The sequence below is a fragment of the Triticum urartu genome, chromosome 7A (genome assembly GCF_056163025.1).
Source record: "Triticum urartu cultivar PI428250 chromosome 7A, HENAU_Tu73, whole genome shotgun sequence".
Taxonomy (NCBI): Eukaryota; Viridiplantae; Streptophyta; class Magnoliopsida; order Poales; family Poaceae; genus Triticum; species Triticum urartu.
Genome location: NC_141879.1, coordinates 533,773,233 through 533,791,594, shown reverse-complemented (window position 1 = coordinate 533,791,594; position 18,362 = coordinate 533,773,233). Strand labels below are relative to the sequence as shown.

At 46.9% G+C, this 18,362-nt stretch overlaps 1 pseudogene; it reads right to left on the bottom strand.

Annotated features, from left to right (window-relative positions):
• Positions 1-14,300: 14,300 nt before the first annotated feature.
• On the bottom strand, positions 14,301-14,978 carry LOC147960313 (uncharacterized; annotated as a pseudogene).
• Between the last annotated feature and the right edge of the window lie 3,384 nt (positions 14,979-18,362).

Here is an 18,362-nt window from a genome sequence, read left to right as displayed (position 1 = left end):
GGGCCGGGTCATACCACTAGCGACTTAAGGATAAAGATGGTGGGTCATGAAGCAAGCCTGTTGAAGGCCCAGGACCTAGAGGTGACTTGAGGCCCAAGAGGATGAACCGCCATATATGTAACTTGTTTTGTAAGACAAGCTTAGTTGGTCACCGAGCCGGACACGTTGTGCATGAGCCGTCCGGGACTCTGTAAGCCGCCACGCATCAATCTATGTATATAAAGGGGTGACCTAGCGGTGGGTTGAGACAAGTAATGATCAATCGAGAGCTAATTCAAGCGTAGTCGCTCCCTGGTAATCGAAACCCAAGCAATACAACCTAAAATAGGGCAGAACAGTACCAAACCTAAAATATGCATATGGGGATTTACCGGAATTGTTGTTCGTTGTTTCCGGCCTCATTTAAACTTGACTAGATAGTTAGTTTAACTTTGCTTCACCCCTTGCCATGCTAAAAAACATTTAATTTTGTTGAGTACCTAAACGAGAGAGAACTAAATAAGTCACGTGGTGTTTCGTCAATATGCAACTCGTTGCATATTGAGCTCCACTTAATTTGTAGGATTGCTTGTGCTCTTTTGCCATGCCATGCTTCATTAAACCGGAAATGCATCATACTTGGTTGTGCATCATGCCGTGCTTATGTCGTGGTTGTTTACTATGTTGTGTGCTTCTTTCCGGTGTTGCTTCTTCGGGTTGGTTCCGTTAACGTCGCGTTTGTGAGGACCCGTTCGTCTACGTCCGTTTGTCTTCTTCATGGGCTCGTTCTTCTTCCTTGCGGGATTTCAGGCAAGATGACCATACCCTCGAAATCACTTATATCTTTGCTTGCTAGATGCTCGCTCTTTTGCTATGCCTATGCTGCGATACCTACCACTTGCTTATCATGCCTCCCATGTTGTTAAGCCAAGCCTCTAACCCACCTTGTCCTAGCAAACCGTTGTTTGGCTATGTTACCGCTTTGCTCAGCCCCTCTTATGGCGTTGTTAGTTGCAGGTGAAGATTGGAGTTTGTTCCTTGTTGGAACATGGATATTATTGTTGGGATATCACAATACCTCTTATTTAATTAATGCATCTATATACTTGGTAAAGGGTGGAAGGCTCGGCCTTATGCCTGGTGTTTTGTTCCACTCTTGCCGCCCTAGTTTCCGTCATATCGGTGTTATGTTCCCGGATTTTGCGTTCCTTACGCGGTTGGGTTATAATGGGAACCCCTTGATAGTTCGCCTTGAATAAAACTCCTCCAGCAAGGCCCAACCTTGGTTTTACCATTTGCCACCTAGCCTTTTTCCCTTGGGATTCGCGCATCCTGCGGGTCATCTTTATTTTAACCCCCCGGGCCAGTGTTTGTCTAAGTGTTGGTCCAAACTAGAGCCCCTTGTAGCGCCACCTCGGGGAAACTCGAGGGCTGATTTTAGTTGTATAGATTGCTTATCCGGTGTTGCCCTGAGAATGAGATATGTGCAGCTCCTATCGGAATGTCGACGCATCGGGTGGTCTTGCTGGACTTGTTTTACCATTGTCGAGGATGTCTTGTAACCGGGATTCCGAGCCTGATCGGGTCTTCCCGCTAGAAGGAATATCCTTCGTTGACCGTGAGAGCTTGTGATGGGCTAAGTTGGGACACCCCTGCAGGGATTTGAACTTTCGAAAGCCGTGCCCGCGGTTATGGGCAGATGGGAATTTGTTAATGTCCAGTTGTAGATAACCTGAAGTTGATCTTAATTAAAATACATCAACCGCGTGTGTAACCATGATGGTCTCTTCTCGGTGGAGTCCGGGAAGTGAACACGGTGTTGGAGTAATGCTTGACGTAGGTTGTTCTAGGATCACTTCTTGATCATAGTTGTTCGACCGTGCTTTAGCCTTCTCTTCTCGCTCTGTTTTGTGAATATGTTAGCCACCATATATGCTAGTCTCTTGCTGCAGCTCCACCTCATACCTTTACCTTACCCATAAGCTTAAATAGTCTTGATCGCGAGGGTGTGAGATTGCGAAGTCCCCGTGACTCACAGATACTTCCAAAACCAATTTGCAGGTGCCGATGTTACCAAGCAGGTGACGCAACCAAGCTCAAGGAGGAGCTCGATGGAGATCTTGTCCTTTGTGTTGTTTCGTTCTAGTTGATCAGTAGTGGAGCCCAGTTGGGGTCGATCGGGGATCTGTGTAGCATTTGGGGTACTCTTCTTTTTATTTTGGTTCCGTAGTCGGACCTTTGATTGTAACTGGTTGATGTAATGCTTTATTCATGTAATTGTGTGAAGTGGCGATTGTAAGCCAACTATGTATCTCTTTCCCTTATGTATTACATGGGTTGTGTGAAGATCACCTCACTTGCGACATTGCTTTCAATGTGGTTATGCCTCTAAGTCGTGCTTCGACACGTGGGAGATATAGCCGCATTGAGGGCGTTACAAGTTGGTATCAGAGCCTTCCCCGACTTTAGGAGCCCCCTGCTTGATCGAATCGTTGGCGTTGTTGAGCCTAGAAAAATGTTTTGAGTCATTTAGGATTATATATATCGGAGAGTTAGGACTTCTTTTTACTCCCCAGTCCCTTCATCGCTTTGGTGAGGCATCCCGACGTAGAGTTTTGACTCTTCTCTTCTCAAATTCCACTATTTTTTAGGATCACGCGGGTATCTTGGAATCGTTCCGATGGTTTTGTGACGAGAACATTGTTCTTGGTGCCTCCTGACATTTAGGTGTTGTGGTAGTGTCCTGGGGAGTTGAGCTCCGAGGTGTTGTCGTCACAATTTTATTGTTGCAGTTCTGGAATACCTGAGATTAGTTTCGCCGACATCGAAAATCTCTTTTATGCAGTTGTTGGTGAGATAACCTCGACGCCACCCAGTACTGGGGCGGGAGTTCGGGAGTATTGCTATAACTCGTATAACAAATGCTTTTCGAAGGTTGAGGTAAATGATTTCCGAAGGTTTCTTGGTTATGTGTTGAAGGATGGATACAGCTGGATGTAGGATTTGCTAGTTTTGGGTGAGATATTATACTTCCCCTGTATCCCCAACACCTGATTGCATAACCGGAAAATTTCGGGAGTTTGTAAGTGGGAATTCAAGTAGCTCTTAGGATATTTTTCCGACAGATGTATGATATGAAATTGGGGTTCGACGTCTAGTGGTCCTCCTATCCACGGTTGGTTTTACAATGGTCTCGTTGTGTCTTAAAGAGTCCTTGGCTATGCCGACTCGGGGACACTTCGTATGTCATGTGCACTACCTTGTACATGATGGTGTTGTACAATCGAGCCCGTGTAGGCCCCACCACGAAAACTTCAGACGAAATCTCTATCATATGTTTGTTCCGGCTTATGTTGCCGCCAATCCTTTGTTTTGTTTTGAGTTGTGGTATTCGAGTTGCTTCGAAGTCAAATGTTGATTCCATACCTTTCCTAAATGGTGTTCTCATACTCCGATGTGAATACCAATCCTTCTTGATCATCAAGATTGTTTTGTCAATCCTTTTTAACCGGCATGCTTCTCTTCAAGTGGATCCGATCACGTCAACATTCACAAGATCATTTATCAGTTCTTCTCAATGTTGTTTGTTTCATTCGTCCCAAGCTGCCTTTGTTTTTCCCGCCCGCCCACCCCTTTTCTTAAAGGAATCAGATGTCTTAATCAAGTATCCAGCTTATTGATGTGAAGTCTCTCCATTCCTTTCCGTCAATGCTCTTACCCGGTGATGCTCATGAAGATGCTAATGGAGCCTCAAGTTCATCATTCTTTGTTCTTTTATCTTCCCCGATGTGTTCAATGCAATCTTTCGATGGTGATCACATCCTTTTTCCTCGTTTCAAATGTGTTCTTATGCCGGTGCACCTCATAATCATTCCCCGTTTGCTATTAAATTGTTCCGGAGTGCTGAAGAAATCTCAGAAGGCTCGTTTTGTCATTCAATATCCGTTCAACTTATTTCGAGGTTGTTCTCTCTTTCAAGCCTTTTAATTCAACCGGTGCAATCTATCTTCTTTTCAAGTAATCGTTCAACGGTGTTTCTTTTGAGTGGGCCTTAACCCACAGTTCTTTTCCCAGGATCTTACCTGACTCTTCTAATTTTCCTGGAGCTATCCTAAATTCATTTCAAAGTTTGACGTAAGAATGAGTTATCATCAGTCAAATGCCTTTCTCCAAGATCGGTTAAATTCTTTTCATCGTTGGTTCAACTTTTCCATTCTTCTTTATTCCGGAGTATCTCAATAATTTGGTGGTGTTTCTCGTCGTAATTCTCAGATTTTGAAGACCGAAGAAGAGTTTCTCCTCCATATCTTGCTCCATTCTCTTCAAGATTCATGGTGCTAGCTTGTGGCCATCCTCCCATATTTGTTTTTGATTGTGAGAATCCTTTTCACCCATCAGTAGCTATTCAAGAGTCTTGTCAGTTTGATTATCCGGAGTCCATCAATTCAGGTTTATTCATTCTCAGCTTTCAGTTATCATTCTCCAATCTTACCGGTGCATCACTAAAATATTCTCTTATCGGTCCGTGATCTATTCGTTTCACTTGTATCTAAATTGTCTCAAGTATCTTTGTTCTTTTTATAATTCTTCCCGATGTTTCTTTATCTTTACTTCATTCATTAAAATTCTTACGGTGGTTCGTTCAAGAGTTCTTTTCCTTGGTTATCATATAATTTCATTCGTTGTTTCGATTCCTACCGGTGGTTCGTTGAAGATCTTCCTCAAGTTTGAGCTATATCTATATTTAATCCTTTCAACGAGAATAAGTGGTATGCCAAATCCGCTGCTTGTCATCAATTTAAATTGGTGAAGGATACGCATAACGTAATTCTTATTTTTGTTTCATCGAGTGAACTCAATTCCCTGTTCTGGATGCTCATCAAATTCTCGTTTTTAGTTGTTCATCTTTCTTTTCCCGGAGTTCCAAGTTCTCTCAATTACCTCGTCACGGAGATCCATCTAAATCATTACAAATTTTCACCTTGTGTTTTCAACTCCTTTTTCCTTCCGTTTGATCATTCTTTTATTAAACGGAGTTCTTCATCAAGGTTCTACATGATGGTTCTTCAAGGATGTAATTTCCTTCTCAAAGTGTTCATTGAGATTCTTTTCAGAGGAGCTCAATCATTCTTCATCTTGCAATCCGGAGTGCAATTCTTTCTACCGTATCATTGGAGGTGGTATTATGTCACTCTTGACAATTTGAGTTCGTGTTTCATGATACAACAATTGTCAAGAATGAGATAGTTAAACCCACCAATTTCTTCGAGCATGAGCTCTTCTCAATCCATCAATCGCTTTGTTGGAGTTATCTTGGGTTATATTTCACCTAAAGCCTTCCCTAAGGATTGTTACTATTTATGGTGCTTATAAAGGACCCAAGTTCTTCTTTCATCCTTCCGGTGAAATTAGTTTTCTCGTCTCCTTGTTCATACCAATCCAATTCTTTTTCCCGTGAGTGGCAGGTTGTCACCTCATTATTTTGAGATGTATTCCATAAGACCATATCAAGCTTATTCTTTTTGTTGTTGGTTTTTCCTACAACTCCGTTCAATCCTTCTTTTTAAGGATGCTATCTCAAATTCATCTCAGGCAGAACTTGTTCTTTTGGGTCCATTCTTATATTTTCTTCCAGAGGCTTTGTGAGGTTGCTCTCTTTAACTCATCTTCTTGTTTGACAGACCTTGTTCTTTTCGTGCTTATCCTTTTAACCGGAGTGTTGTGTCCTCTGCTCAAGTTCTTTTCATCTTGTCAAGTCTTTCATCTCTTGTCAACCGGAGTGCTGCTCGAATTTGTTCTTCTTTGTTTCCTCTTTTCTAACGGAGTGTTTTCAACTTCGTTTTTCTCCGTTGTATTCTTTTCTCGAAATGGCTTTAACTTTTCAAGGTTCATTCATTTCATTCGTTTGTCAAAGAAGCAACTTAGTTTTACCTCTTATCTTCCTTTTCCGTTTCCTCTGGTGCCATTCTAGATCTCGGGTCGAGATCCTCTCGTAGTGGTGGAATGTTGTAACGCCCCGAGACCGATGTGCCAGGTGTCTTCCAGTTATTCGGTGTTGTTGCCTTGTCTTTTCCTTGCGTGTCGCATCTTGCCATGTCATCATCCGCATTGCATCATCATGTTTTCAAAATCTGCATCCGTCCGGGTTTCCCTGTTCTTTCCGTTGTCCGTTCCGAGCCCAGACACACTTGCACGCGCCCGCGGCAGGTCCGGAATAGTATTTTAGAAGTGGCCGGAAAATGTTCTCAGAATGGGTTGAAAGTTGGCATGTGGTCTTATTATACTGTAGATAGCCTGCCTGCCAAATTTCATCGCATTCGGAGTTCGTTTGACACCCCAACGGATAACTATATCGACAATATAGTCCGTCAAATCGTCGGACGTTTTCGGTCTCCGAAAACTACTGTCGGGCCTCTCTCTCTCTTCTCTCCCCGCAGCCCGAGGCCTTCTGCACAGCCCACCAGCAACCCTCCTACTCCCCCTCCGCTCCAGACCGTCCGATAGCGACCGAACGGCTCCGAAACGGAGCAAAAACCCCAACCCTAGACCCCTGCCTATAAAAGGAAGGACCCCTTCCATTTTTGGCAGCCGCCAGCCCCTTCCCTTGTTTCAGCGCGCCGCCACCACTTGTCACCTTCCAGCCGCCGCCTCCCACCTCAATTTCTGGCGCCGGCCACCCCTGCATCGCCACTTGGCGCGCCCTGTGTGGTCAGCCGCCATCTGAGCGCCGCCCTCCACCAATCCTACGCAGCCACGTCGCGCCCCGCCTTCCCCAGCACCGCCGTGGCCCGTGGAAGCCCGCAGCCGGCCCGCCCTAGACCGAATCTGGGCCCGACCGCGCCCCGAGCTGCGAGAGCCCCATGCCCGAGCTTCCCTGCGTCGCTGCCTCTCTGCCCCTTCACCGCCCGTCCTCGCCACCCTGCACTCGTCGGCCACCGAAGCCTCGCTGCCGGCGAGCACTTCGACAGCAGGCCAGTGCCGCCCTCGCCTCCCTCTCTCTCCCTTCCCATTCTCCTTCCTCTCCTCACCAGCTCTCTCCCTCACTCCATTGCCACAGGAAACCGCCGCCGCCTCCATGGACGAGCTCCACCTCGCCGGATCCCGCATCCCCGAGCGCCGTCGACCACCTGTGTCACCGGATCTGGAACACCCGTCCTCGGATCCATCCATCCCCGTCGTCCTCCGGCTCCCTACGCGTCGCGTTGCCGTCCCCATCACCGGCAGCCGCTGTGCCATGCTCCTGCCTCTGCTCGAGCAGAGGAGGATGAGCGCTTCCCTACTGGGCCACCTTCCTCGCGCGCATGTGGGCCAACCACGCCCAAGGCCAGCATGCCCTGCCAGGCCGCCTCCTCCACAGATCTGGGCCAAGCCCATGGTGAGAACCCCCCTTCAGATCTCTGTGCGGTTGGGCCAGCCAGATTCGGCCCATGTCACGTTTTTTTTCCGTTCTGCGATTTGTCCATTTATCCAGGGAAAGCCAGTTTTGCAGTTTAGCCCCTAGAACCATGCATCTAATAACTTCTCACCCATGCATCGGAATTAAACAACTTATATATGAAACTTGTTTAGAATTTTGTCTAGATTCATAATATCCAACTTTCATCCATGTTTGAAATGTTTAAAATGCTGTTTGGTTTAATTTGCTCCAATGCCATGTTAAAATGATTTATTTCATAACTAACCGTAGCTCCAAATTTAATAAACTTTATATGTAAATGGGGTGGAAAAATGCCAAGTTTAACATGGTGGCATCATCTTGCATGTTTAATAACTCTAAAATTGTGTTTAGGGCAGAACAGTACCAAACCTAAAATATGCATATGGGGATTTACCGGAATTGTTGTTTGTTGTTTGCGGCCTCATTTAAACTTGACTAGATAGTTAGTTTAACTTTGCTTCACCCCTTGCCATGCTAAAAAACATTTAATTTTGTTGAGTACCTAAACGAGAGAGAACTAAATAAGTCACATGGTGTTTCGTCAATATGCAACTCGTTGCATATTGAGCTCCACTTAATTTGTAGGATTGCTTGTGCTCTTTTGCCATGCCATGCTTCATTAAACCGGAAATGCATCATACTTGGTTGTGCATCATGCCATGCTTATGTCGTGGTTGTTTACTATGTTGTGTGCTTCTTTCCGGTGTTGCTTCTTCGGGTTGGTTCCGTTAACGTCGCGTTTGTGAGGACCCGTTCGTCTACGTCCGTTTGTCTTCTTCATGGGCTCGTTCTTCTTCCTTGCGGGATTTCAGGCAAGATGACCATACCCTCGAAATCACTTCTATCTTTGCTTGCTAGATGCTCGCTCTTTTGCTATGCCTATGCTGCGATACCTACCACTTGCTTATCATGCCTCCCATGTTGTTAAGCCAAGCCTCTAACCCACCTTGTCCTAGCAAACCGTTTTTTGGCTATGTTACCGCTTTGCTCAGCCCCTCTTATGGCGTTGTTAGTTGCAGGTGAAGATTGGAGTTTGTTCCTTGTTGGAACATGGATATTATTGTTGGGATATCACAATACCTCTTATTTAATTAATGCATCTATATACTTGGTAAAGGGTGGAAGGCTCGGCCTTATGCCTGGTGTTTTTTTCCACTCTTGCCGCCCTAGTTTCCGTCATATCGGTGTTATGTTCCCGGATTTTGCGTTCCTTACGCGGTTGGGTTATAATGGGAACCCCTTGACAGTTCGCCTTGAATAAAACTCCTCCAGCAAGGCCCAACCTTGGTTTTACCATTCGCCACCTAGCCTTTTTCCTTTGGGAGTTGTGCATCCCGAGGGTCATGTTTATTTTAACCCCCCGGGCCAGTGCTTGTCTAAGTGTTGGTCCAAACTAGAGCCCCTTGCAGCGCCACCTCGGGGAAACTCGAGGGCTGGTTTTAGTTGTATGGATTGCTTATCCGGTGTTGCCCTGAGAACGAGATATGTGCAGCTCCTATCGGGATGTCGGCGCATCGGGTGGTCTTGCTGGACTTGTTTTACCATTGTCGAGGATGCCTTGTAACCGGGATTTCGAGCCTGATCGGGTCTTCCCGCTAGAAGAAATATCCTTCGTTGACTGTGAGAGCTTGTGATGGGCTAAGTTGGGACACCCCTGCAGGGATTTGAACTTTCGAAAGCCGTGCCCGCGGTTATGGGCAGATGGGAATTTGTTAATGTCTAGTTGTAGATAACCTGAAGTTGATCTTAATTAAAATACATCAACCGCGTGTGTAACCGTGATGGTCTCTTCTTGGCGGAGTCCGGGAAGTGAACACGGTGTTGGAGTAATGCTTGACGTAGGTTGTTCTAGGATCACTTCTTGATCATAGTTGTTCGACCGTGCTTTAGCCTTCTCTTCTCGCTCTGTTTTGCGAATATGTTAGCCACCATATATGCTAGTCTCTTGCTGCAGCTCCACCTCATACCTTTACCTTACCCATAAGCTTAAATTGATCACGAGGGTGTGAGATTGCGGAGTCCCCGTGACTCACAGATACTTCCAAAACCAGTTTGCAGGTGCCGATGTTACCAAGCAGGTGACGCAACCAAGCTCAAGGAGGAGCTCGATGGAGATCTTGTCCTTTGTGTTGTTTCGTTCTAGTTGATCAGTAGTGGAGCCCAGTTGGGGTCGATCGGGGATCTGTGTAGCATTTGGGGTGGTCTTCTTTTTATTTTGGTTTCGTAGTCGGACCTTTGATTGTAACTGGTTGATGTAATGCTTTATTCATGTAATTGTGCGAAGTGGCGATTGTAAGCCAACTATGTATCTCTTTCCCTTATGTATTACATGGGTTGTGTGAAGATTACCTCACTTGCGACATTGCTTTCAATGTGGTTATGCCTCTAAGTCGTGCTTCGACACGTGGGAGATATAGCCGCATCGAGGGCATTACAAGCAGGAGTAGGCTTTTACCTCGTTGAGAGGGACCGAACCTAGGTAAACTTTCTGTGTGCTTTGTCCCGTTTAACCCCTTCAATCTAACTACGTCACAATGGATCCACACCTAAGTCCTTTTGCTAGGACATCTTCCGTGTTAAGTCCACGACAATCGGGTTTGGCAATTCTAGCAGCTTCATCACAGAAATAAGTAACATGCCCATCAATATTATCGACCAAGAGATCTTTAATCATAGCAATACTAGGTTCAACTTGAATTTGTTCAGGGGGTGTAGGTGTTCTAGTATAACTCTTACGAACCATAGTTGAAGCTTTAGCATGATCCTTTATTCTAACAGGGAAAGGTGGTTTCTCAATATAAGCAGTAGGAACAATAGGATCAACATTATAAGTAACAGTTTCTTCTTCAACTTTAATAGGTTCTACTACTTTCACCTCAATGGGAGGATGATATTATGAGTAGAAAATGATTCACAGAAAGAAGCTACTATCTCAGAGTCAAGTCCATATTTAGTGCTAAATTCACGAAAAGCATCGGTATCCATAAAAGATTTAACACAATCAAACATAAGGTTTATACCTGACTCCTTAACTTCTCGAGTTCCCAATCTTTAGAGTTGTGTTTAATTCTTTCCAATAAATCCCATTTGAATTCAGTAGTCTTCTTCATAAAAGAACCAGTACAAGAAGTATCGAGCATGGATTAATCATTACGAGAAAGCCGAGCATAAAAATTATAAATAATGATTTCTCTTGAGATCACATGATTGGGGCATGAATATAACATTTACTTAATCCTCTCGCAAGCTTGAGCGATACTTTGTCCTTCACGAGGCCAAAAATTATAAATATAATTCCAATCATGATGAACTAGATGCATAGGATAAAATTTCCGATGAAACTCCAATTTCAATCGGTTGTAGTCCCAAGTCCCAATATCATCGCATAGCCTATACCATTTCAATGCTTTATCCTTCAGAGATAAATGAAATACCTTCTTATTGACTTCATCTTCGGCCAAACCTGCAAGCTTAAATAATCCACAAACTTCATCCACATAGATTAGATGCATATCAGGATGTAATGTTCCATCTCCTGCATAAGGATTAGCTAGTAGTTTCTCTATCATACCCGAAGGAATTTCATAATAAATATTTTCAGTAGGTTCACTAGGTTGAGGGGCAACTATTTGCTCTTCCGGTCGGGGTGAAGATACCCCGAACAAACCCCTCAAAGGATTATTTTCCATAGTAACAAATGACAGTAAATTTCAGCACACTATGTAAATGTTTCCTTATCAAATTCCACTTACCAAAGGCGCTTCACTCCCTGGCAACAGCGCCAGAAAAGAGTATTGATGACCCACAAGTATAGGGGATCTATCGTAGTCCTTTTGATAAGTAAGAGTGTCGAACCCAATGAGGAACAAAAGGAAATGACAAGCTGTTTTCAGCAAGGTATTCTCTACAAGCACTGAAATTATCGGTAACAGATAGTTGTGTGATAAGATAAAATTCGTAATGGGTAACAAGTAACAAGTGTAAAAATGGTGAAGAAAGGTGGCCCAATCCTTTTTTTAGCAAAGTACAAGCCTGAACAAACTCTTATATAAAGCAAAGCACTCCCGAGGACACATGGGAGTTGTTGTCAAGTTAGTTCTCGCCATGCTCATATGATTCACGTTTGTTACTTTGATAATTTGATATGTGGGTGGACCATTGTTTAGGTGCTATCCTTACTTGGACAAGCCTCCCACTTATGATTAACCACTCTCGCAAGCATCCGCAACTATGAAAGAAGAATTAAGATAAATCTAACCATGGCATGAAACATGTGGATCCAAATCAGCCCCTTACGAAGCAACACATAAACTAGGGTTTAAGCTTCTATCACTCTAGCAACTCATCATCTACTTATTACTTCCAATGACTTCCCCTAGGCCCAAATCATGGTGAAGTGTCATGTAGTCGGCGTTCACATAACACCACTAGAGGAGAGACAACATACATCTCATCAAAATATCGAACGAATACCCAATTCACATGATTACTTATAACAAGACTTCTCCCATGTCCCCAGAACAAATGTAACCACTCACAAAGCATATTCATGTTCATAATTAGAGGGCTATTGAATAGCATTAACGATCTGAACATATGACCTTCCACCGGATAAACCAACTAGCATCAACTACAAGGAATAATCAACACTACTAGCAACCCACATGTACCAATCTGAGGTTTTGAGACAAAGATCAGATACAAGAGATGAACTAGGGTTTGAGAGGAGATGGTGCTGGTGAAGATGTTTATGGAGATTGACCGCCTCTCAATGAGAGGATCGTTGGTGATGACGACGACGATGATTTCCCCCTCTGGGAGGGAAGTTTTCCTGGCAGAACTGCTCCACAAGAGCCCTAGATTGGTTCTGCCCAAGTTCTGCCTCGAGATGGTGGCGCTTCATCCTGAAAGCTTCCTTCTGATTTTTCCAGCTCAAAACCCTCCATATAGCAGAAGATGGGCACCGGAGGCCTGCCAGGTGGCCCACAAGCCACAGGGGCGTGCTCCTAGGCTTGTGGCCTCCTGGTGCGTCCCCTGTGGTATTTTCTTCACCCAATATTTTTTATATATTCCAAAATAATTCTTCGTAGATTTTCAGGACTTTTGGAGTTGTGCAGAATAGGTCCCTCAGATTTGCTCCTTTTCCAGTGCAGAATTCCAACTACCGACATTCTCCATCTTCTTGTAAACCTTGTAAGATAAGAGAGAAAAGGCATAAGTATTGTACCAAAATAGGTAATAACAGCCCATAATGCAATAAATATCAATATAAAAGCATGCTGTAAAATGGATGTATCACTTGTGCCTCCTACTGGATTGATACCTTGGTTCTTAACTGAGGGAAATACTTATCTCTACTTTGCTACATCACCCTTTCCTCTTCTAGGGAAAAATCAACGCAAGCTCAAGAAGTAGCAACAGCCTAAGCCTGCCGTCATCTCACCTCCTGGGGAAAAGACCTGAAGTGAGCTCCTAGGGGTTCTAGTGGGCAACCCACACTTCTCCAAAACTACCCTTGATATGAATGAATGCGTTGCAGTAGAGTCAAAGAGTACCAATATTGGACATGAATTTAATAAAAACTTACCAACCACAGTCTCTGGCTGATCGTAAACCTCCTCCACATCAATGTGGTTCACATGAGCACGGGGAAAAGGATTGGGCTTCTTGGTTGATGACTTTCCATTGCCATTTCCATTTCCCTACTTGGCCTCCGGACAATTGGTGGCATAATGTCCCGTCTTCTTGCACTTGAAATAGGTGATATGACCCAGATCCTTTTGAGACGGAGTGTGATGGTGCTGGTTGCCATTGCCTCCATTGCCAGACTTGAAGTTGTTGTGGTACTAACGATTATTCCCACTCCCTCCATGGTTATGTGTATCCCCTCCATGAGTATGTCCTCCATGGACGTGGTGAGTGTGTCCTCCTGAGTATGGGGTGAAGCGGGGCTTCTGCCGAGCTCCAGAGTTGTACTTCCCATGTGCATACTTCCGCTTGCGGTTATCAATCCGTTGCTGCTTGCCTTCAAGGATGATGGCCTTGTCTACTAGCTCCTGATAGTTGTTGAAGGTAGCCACATCAGCTGCATTCCCAGCTCATCGTTGAGTCCTTCGAGAAACTTCTCCTGCTTTGCGGCATCTATGGCCACATCATCTGGGGCACAGCAAGCTAACTAGCTGAACTCATCCACATACTGTCTCACAGGTGCGATTCCCCTGATGTAAGTTGTGGAACTCATGATTCTTCAAACTCATGACTCCAGCTGAGACATGAACGGTGCGGAAGGCCTGCTGAAAATGATCCCATGTGACTGTGGCGATGGGAAAGGTGGTGGTGTAGTTCTCCCACCATGAGGCTGTGGGGCCATCAAGCTAATGTGCGGCAAAGCGCACCTTCTCCGCATCCGTGCATCCATCAGTTACTAGCTCTCTTCTGAGCTTGTAGAGCCAGTCAAAAGTAACAATTGACCCAGTGCTGCTAGAGAACACCGACGGAGTTAACCTTAGGAAACGGGTGAGGTTGTCGACAGGGGGTGGTGGCGGTGGATTGTTGTTGTTGTTGCCTTGGTTCTGGATGAGCATCTGCATCAAGGCATTATGCTGTTGGATCAGCTGGGTGAGCTCCGGCGGGAAGTTGAATCCGGGGTCACGTCTCGGAGGCATCTAATGTTTTGGAGTGGACGAGAAATTAGAATAGAACAAGGGTCTAAAGAGAAATAACACTACCCATATGCATACAACAATCATTATCACACCAATCATTTATTCATTCAACTCAAACATAGTTCAATCTCAGAATACAAATCTCACGACAAGTCAGAAATAACGGCCTAATCGATCAACGATAAAAATAACATAGCGGTCGTGACTAAGTGTCCTCCTTAGATATCCTTGGGTCCTCCAACGGAGCGTCTCCTCTTGGTGCGTCCTTCAGTGGATCTCTCATCGTAAAACTTATCATTGCTCACTAAGGGTCCAGCGTCACCACTCGGATAGAGGTCTTGTCCCAGATTCATCTTCTCTTCCATCGTGGCAATGTAACTCTTCAAGTTCTATATCCTTTCCAAAAAGTCCTTGACCTCCTCGTTATGTTCATTGAAGTCCTTGCACACTCTCTCCTCCAATTCCCGTACACGGAATAACAGCCTCCTGAACATCTTCGAGCTTCTGCGCATCTGAACCTCCAGATTACTGATGTGAGTCTCTAGGTCTTGGACATATGAGAGAATGGAGTCGTCATCCACGGTGCGCACGATATCTCCATTTGCAGTTCTGCAGGAGATCATGTTGAGGTCTGATGTGTCGAACTCTGCCCTGTACTCCTCCTGAATGTGTCCAAGTGCACGATGAATAGCCATGTCTCTCCCGAGGATCCAAGTAGGAGAGGTAAACTAGAAGTCAATGGGCTCTGATAAGCTTCCGAAAGTCCAACCTGGAATGTGCACCACAATCCTATAGGGAGTGTCCATCGGAAGTGCGTTGGTAGGAGTCCCGGTGATGGAGGGCAGAGCAATCTTCAATTTCCTGATGATCTAAACTAGCTGCTTACCGAAAAGCATCATCTCATCCCACTTGCAAAACTACGGTAGCAGGACTGGGGTGAACTCGGCGGCCATCTAAAATGTTGAAATTGGAGAGAAGTCGGAAATGAACAGGGGAGAAATACGGAAAATAAAACATGAAGTAATTCTTCCTATGGCTTTCCAATCCTATGGGTTACGTCCTACGGTCAGCTGTGCTCTGATAACATCTTTGTGGCGACCCGACCCGAATCAGTCAAGTCTCTGTGTATCTGTACCATCCCAAGATGCTGGCACACACAGTACATTGATGAAAATATCAAAGTTCAATCACACCTAATTTATTACAGGATTCTCATATAGAGTCTTTATTACATCAGAATAAATTCGGCTGAAGGCCAACTCATGAGAAAAACTAATGCAGAAGCATTGACGATCAGTGAGTCCATCCGACTCCAAAGGGCAATCACCAAGCATGGATCATCGATCTAATGATAGAGGGGGGGTGGCTTACAAAGGGCGGTCGATAGTGATGGACGGCAGCGACTCGGGTTACGGTGTCCTGGACTAGGGGGTACTCACCACGTCGTCTCCTGACCAGGTGGATCGGGCCGAGGACCCCCATGGCGGTTCATTATTGGGCCAGTTCGGACAGCCGATGACATATATGAGGAAGATTCCACAAGACTTGGCGATCAAGACAAGGACTCCTCTCCACTGACGTATCTGACTAGGACTCTTGTTATCCTAGGACTCCGGTACATTATATAAGGTGAGGCTAGACTAGTCGATAGATAGTTATGACATTCATCATACCCTTAGGGTTTAGACCACAACATACGCTCTCAAGGTAGATCAACTCTGTACTCGATACATGATCATCAATATAAACAAGAGCATGACGTAGGGTTTTATCTCCATCAAGAGGGCCCGAACCTGGGTAAAACATTATCTCCTTCGTTCCTTGTTACCCATCGATCCAAGATCCATAGCTTGGGACCCCTACCCCGAGGTCTGCCAGTTTTGACACTGATAATGGTTCTTTCATTGAGAGTTCCGCTGTGAGATAGACAAAGGATCAATGGCTCGCCTGCAGATCAACTGCGATGTCGATCAACATCTTCGTTGCTGGCTCGACTAGTCAGCTTGGCTCAACCGAGGACTATGCTCCACCTTAGATCATCATGATCGGACGAGGGCCTTCATCAACATCAACTCCGATCTGTATCAAGATCATGGAGGAATCATCCATGGAGCTCGGGGGCTCAACGTCAACATTGCCCTCGGGCGACCGTGCTATTTTTCTGGACAACGAAGTTGTATCCACTGTAACCGCCTCCTCGAGCATCGCTTGGATGATTGCTTCAGTGGAATTGTGCAGAATTGAGTCTGCAACAACACTGTAGAATTTCGTCGTATTCTGATGGAGGAATCTCCAACGATCTCTGATACACAGAGCCCTGTCGAATCTGGACGGGAATCTAGATGAGTTTGGGGCGAGGAGTCCAGCGTCTAGCTCGGACTGTCGGATTTCGGGTTCCGCCAGACCCTTGAGGTTCGAACACTGGGGTGCGCGTGGAGATTTCGCCTCCTACCTACCTGCACCCCTCCGCCTCCCTAAGATCTAAGCTATGGAAAGAACAACACGAGAGACACAAGGTTTATACTGGTTTGGGCCACCGTTGTGGTGTAATACCCTACTCTAGTGTGTGGCATGGTGGATTGCCTCTTGGGCTGATGATGATGAACAATACAAGGAAGAACAGCCTCGCGAGGGTCTGCTCTTGGCTGGGGCGATGAACTGTAGGGAGGAGTTCAGTCACCCTTCTCTCTCTCTCTCTGATTCTCCTCTCTCTCTGATTCTCCTTTCTTCATCTCTCCTGTGGGGGGATGGTCCTATTTATAGAGGCCCTGGTCCTCTTCCCAAATATTGAGCGGGAAGGGAGCCAACAATGGCGGGCTAATTTGAAGGGGGACAACTAGTACCAACTATCCTGACAAAAGTAGTCTTCGCCTGCACAAAGCTCTGGTGGTGAAACCGTCTTGGGATCCACGATGACCTCCGTCTTGCAGTCCTCTTGGTCTTGGTCTTGTTGCACCGAAATGGCAACCTTTGCCTGATGCCTCGGTACTCCGCGGCTGCGCTTGCTCCCCTTGCACCAAAGAGGAAAGGAGGACACTGCGCGGGCTGGCGCCTGCCTGGCGCCCTTGGTCGTCATGGCTTGCGTCACGGGCACCTCATGAGGTACCCCGCCTTGATCTCTCTGCCTCCTCGCGAGCCAGCCTGGTGAGGCCGTGCCTGAGGAAGCTCCGCGTCATCCGCCCCGCGAGGCTTGGCCCCTCGCGAGGGTCTTGGGTCTGTGTTGGTGAAGATGGGCCATGCTGGGCCCCCCTTTGAGCCACGCCGCAGGCCGCAGGCAGGCAAGTCTAGGGACCCCCGTTCCCAGAACGCCGACAGTAGGCCCCGGGCCCAAGGCGCGCCCGGACTTGGCCGTGCTAGGAGGCGGAAGGGCAAGGGCGAAGTGCCGCGGGCCCTAACAGCCTGCGGCCTTGGGCGCCGCATGGCGGTTGATTGGACGTGGGCGTCTCCACTTCCCCATGGCGCCTCGGCAACTGCACGGATTGGACAAGTCCCTGCATGCAAAGCGGGTCATGATTACCTGCGATCGTGGAGGTCGGCGGTTGGCCTTCGCCGGCTATAAGTACGGAACGGTGCGCGCCCTTCCAGTCCATCCCTTCTTGCTTCTCCTTCTCCCCGATCCTTGCTCTGTCTTGCTGCGATGGCCCCGATCCGCCGGTTCTCGACGACAGAGAAGGAAAAGGCTCCCCGAGAGGAACCAGTCCCGCTTCCGCCGAAGAAACAGCTCGTCCTCCGCGGCCCGGACAAGGGGGCTCATCAGGTGGTGTCGAGGCCCTGGTGCGAGCGGGCACCGCCGGGGTTCCCGCTTCCTTTGTATGCCCACAACGAGGGCCCTGAAGGAGCTGCTGCTGATCGCCACGGGAGGCGCCACCGTCGGCGCCCACGGGTCACGAAGGCGTTGGTCGTCCCTCCTGGGGTCCGCACCGAGGGCTCCTCCCAAGAGTTCGTGTTCCATGCCGCAATGCCTTCTCAGTCTTGGATTCGCCTTCCTCCCTTCTTTGCCTCCATCATCCCGCAGGGAGAGCCCCTGGAGCTTTGGCTGCAGCACGCCGGCTGCAGCACCCTCGCGACCGAGGCAGAGGTCGCGGTCGTTGCCCCGGGCGAGGTCTTCATGACTCGGGGCTGGAGCGAAATCGCCCGGGTTTGCAGGACAAGGGGCTCCTTCGCGATCCACTTGGAGTACGACGGTGCTTCGGTGATGTTCTTCAAGGTCTTCGATGCAAACGGGCGCCGGCTGGAGTGCTGCCCCAGGAGAGGTGGCCGGGACCCTGCTGCGGCGAGGA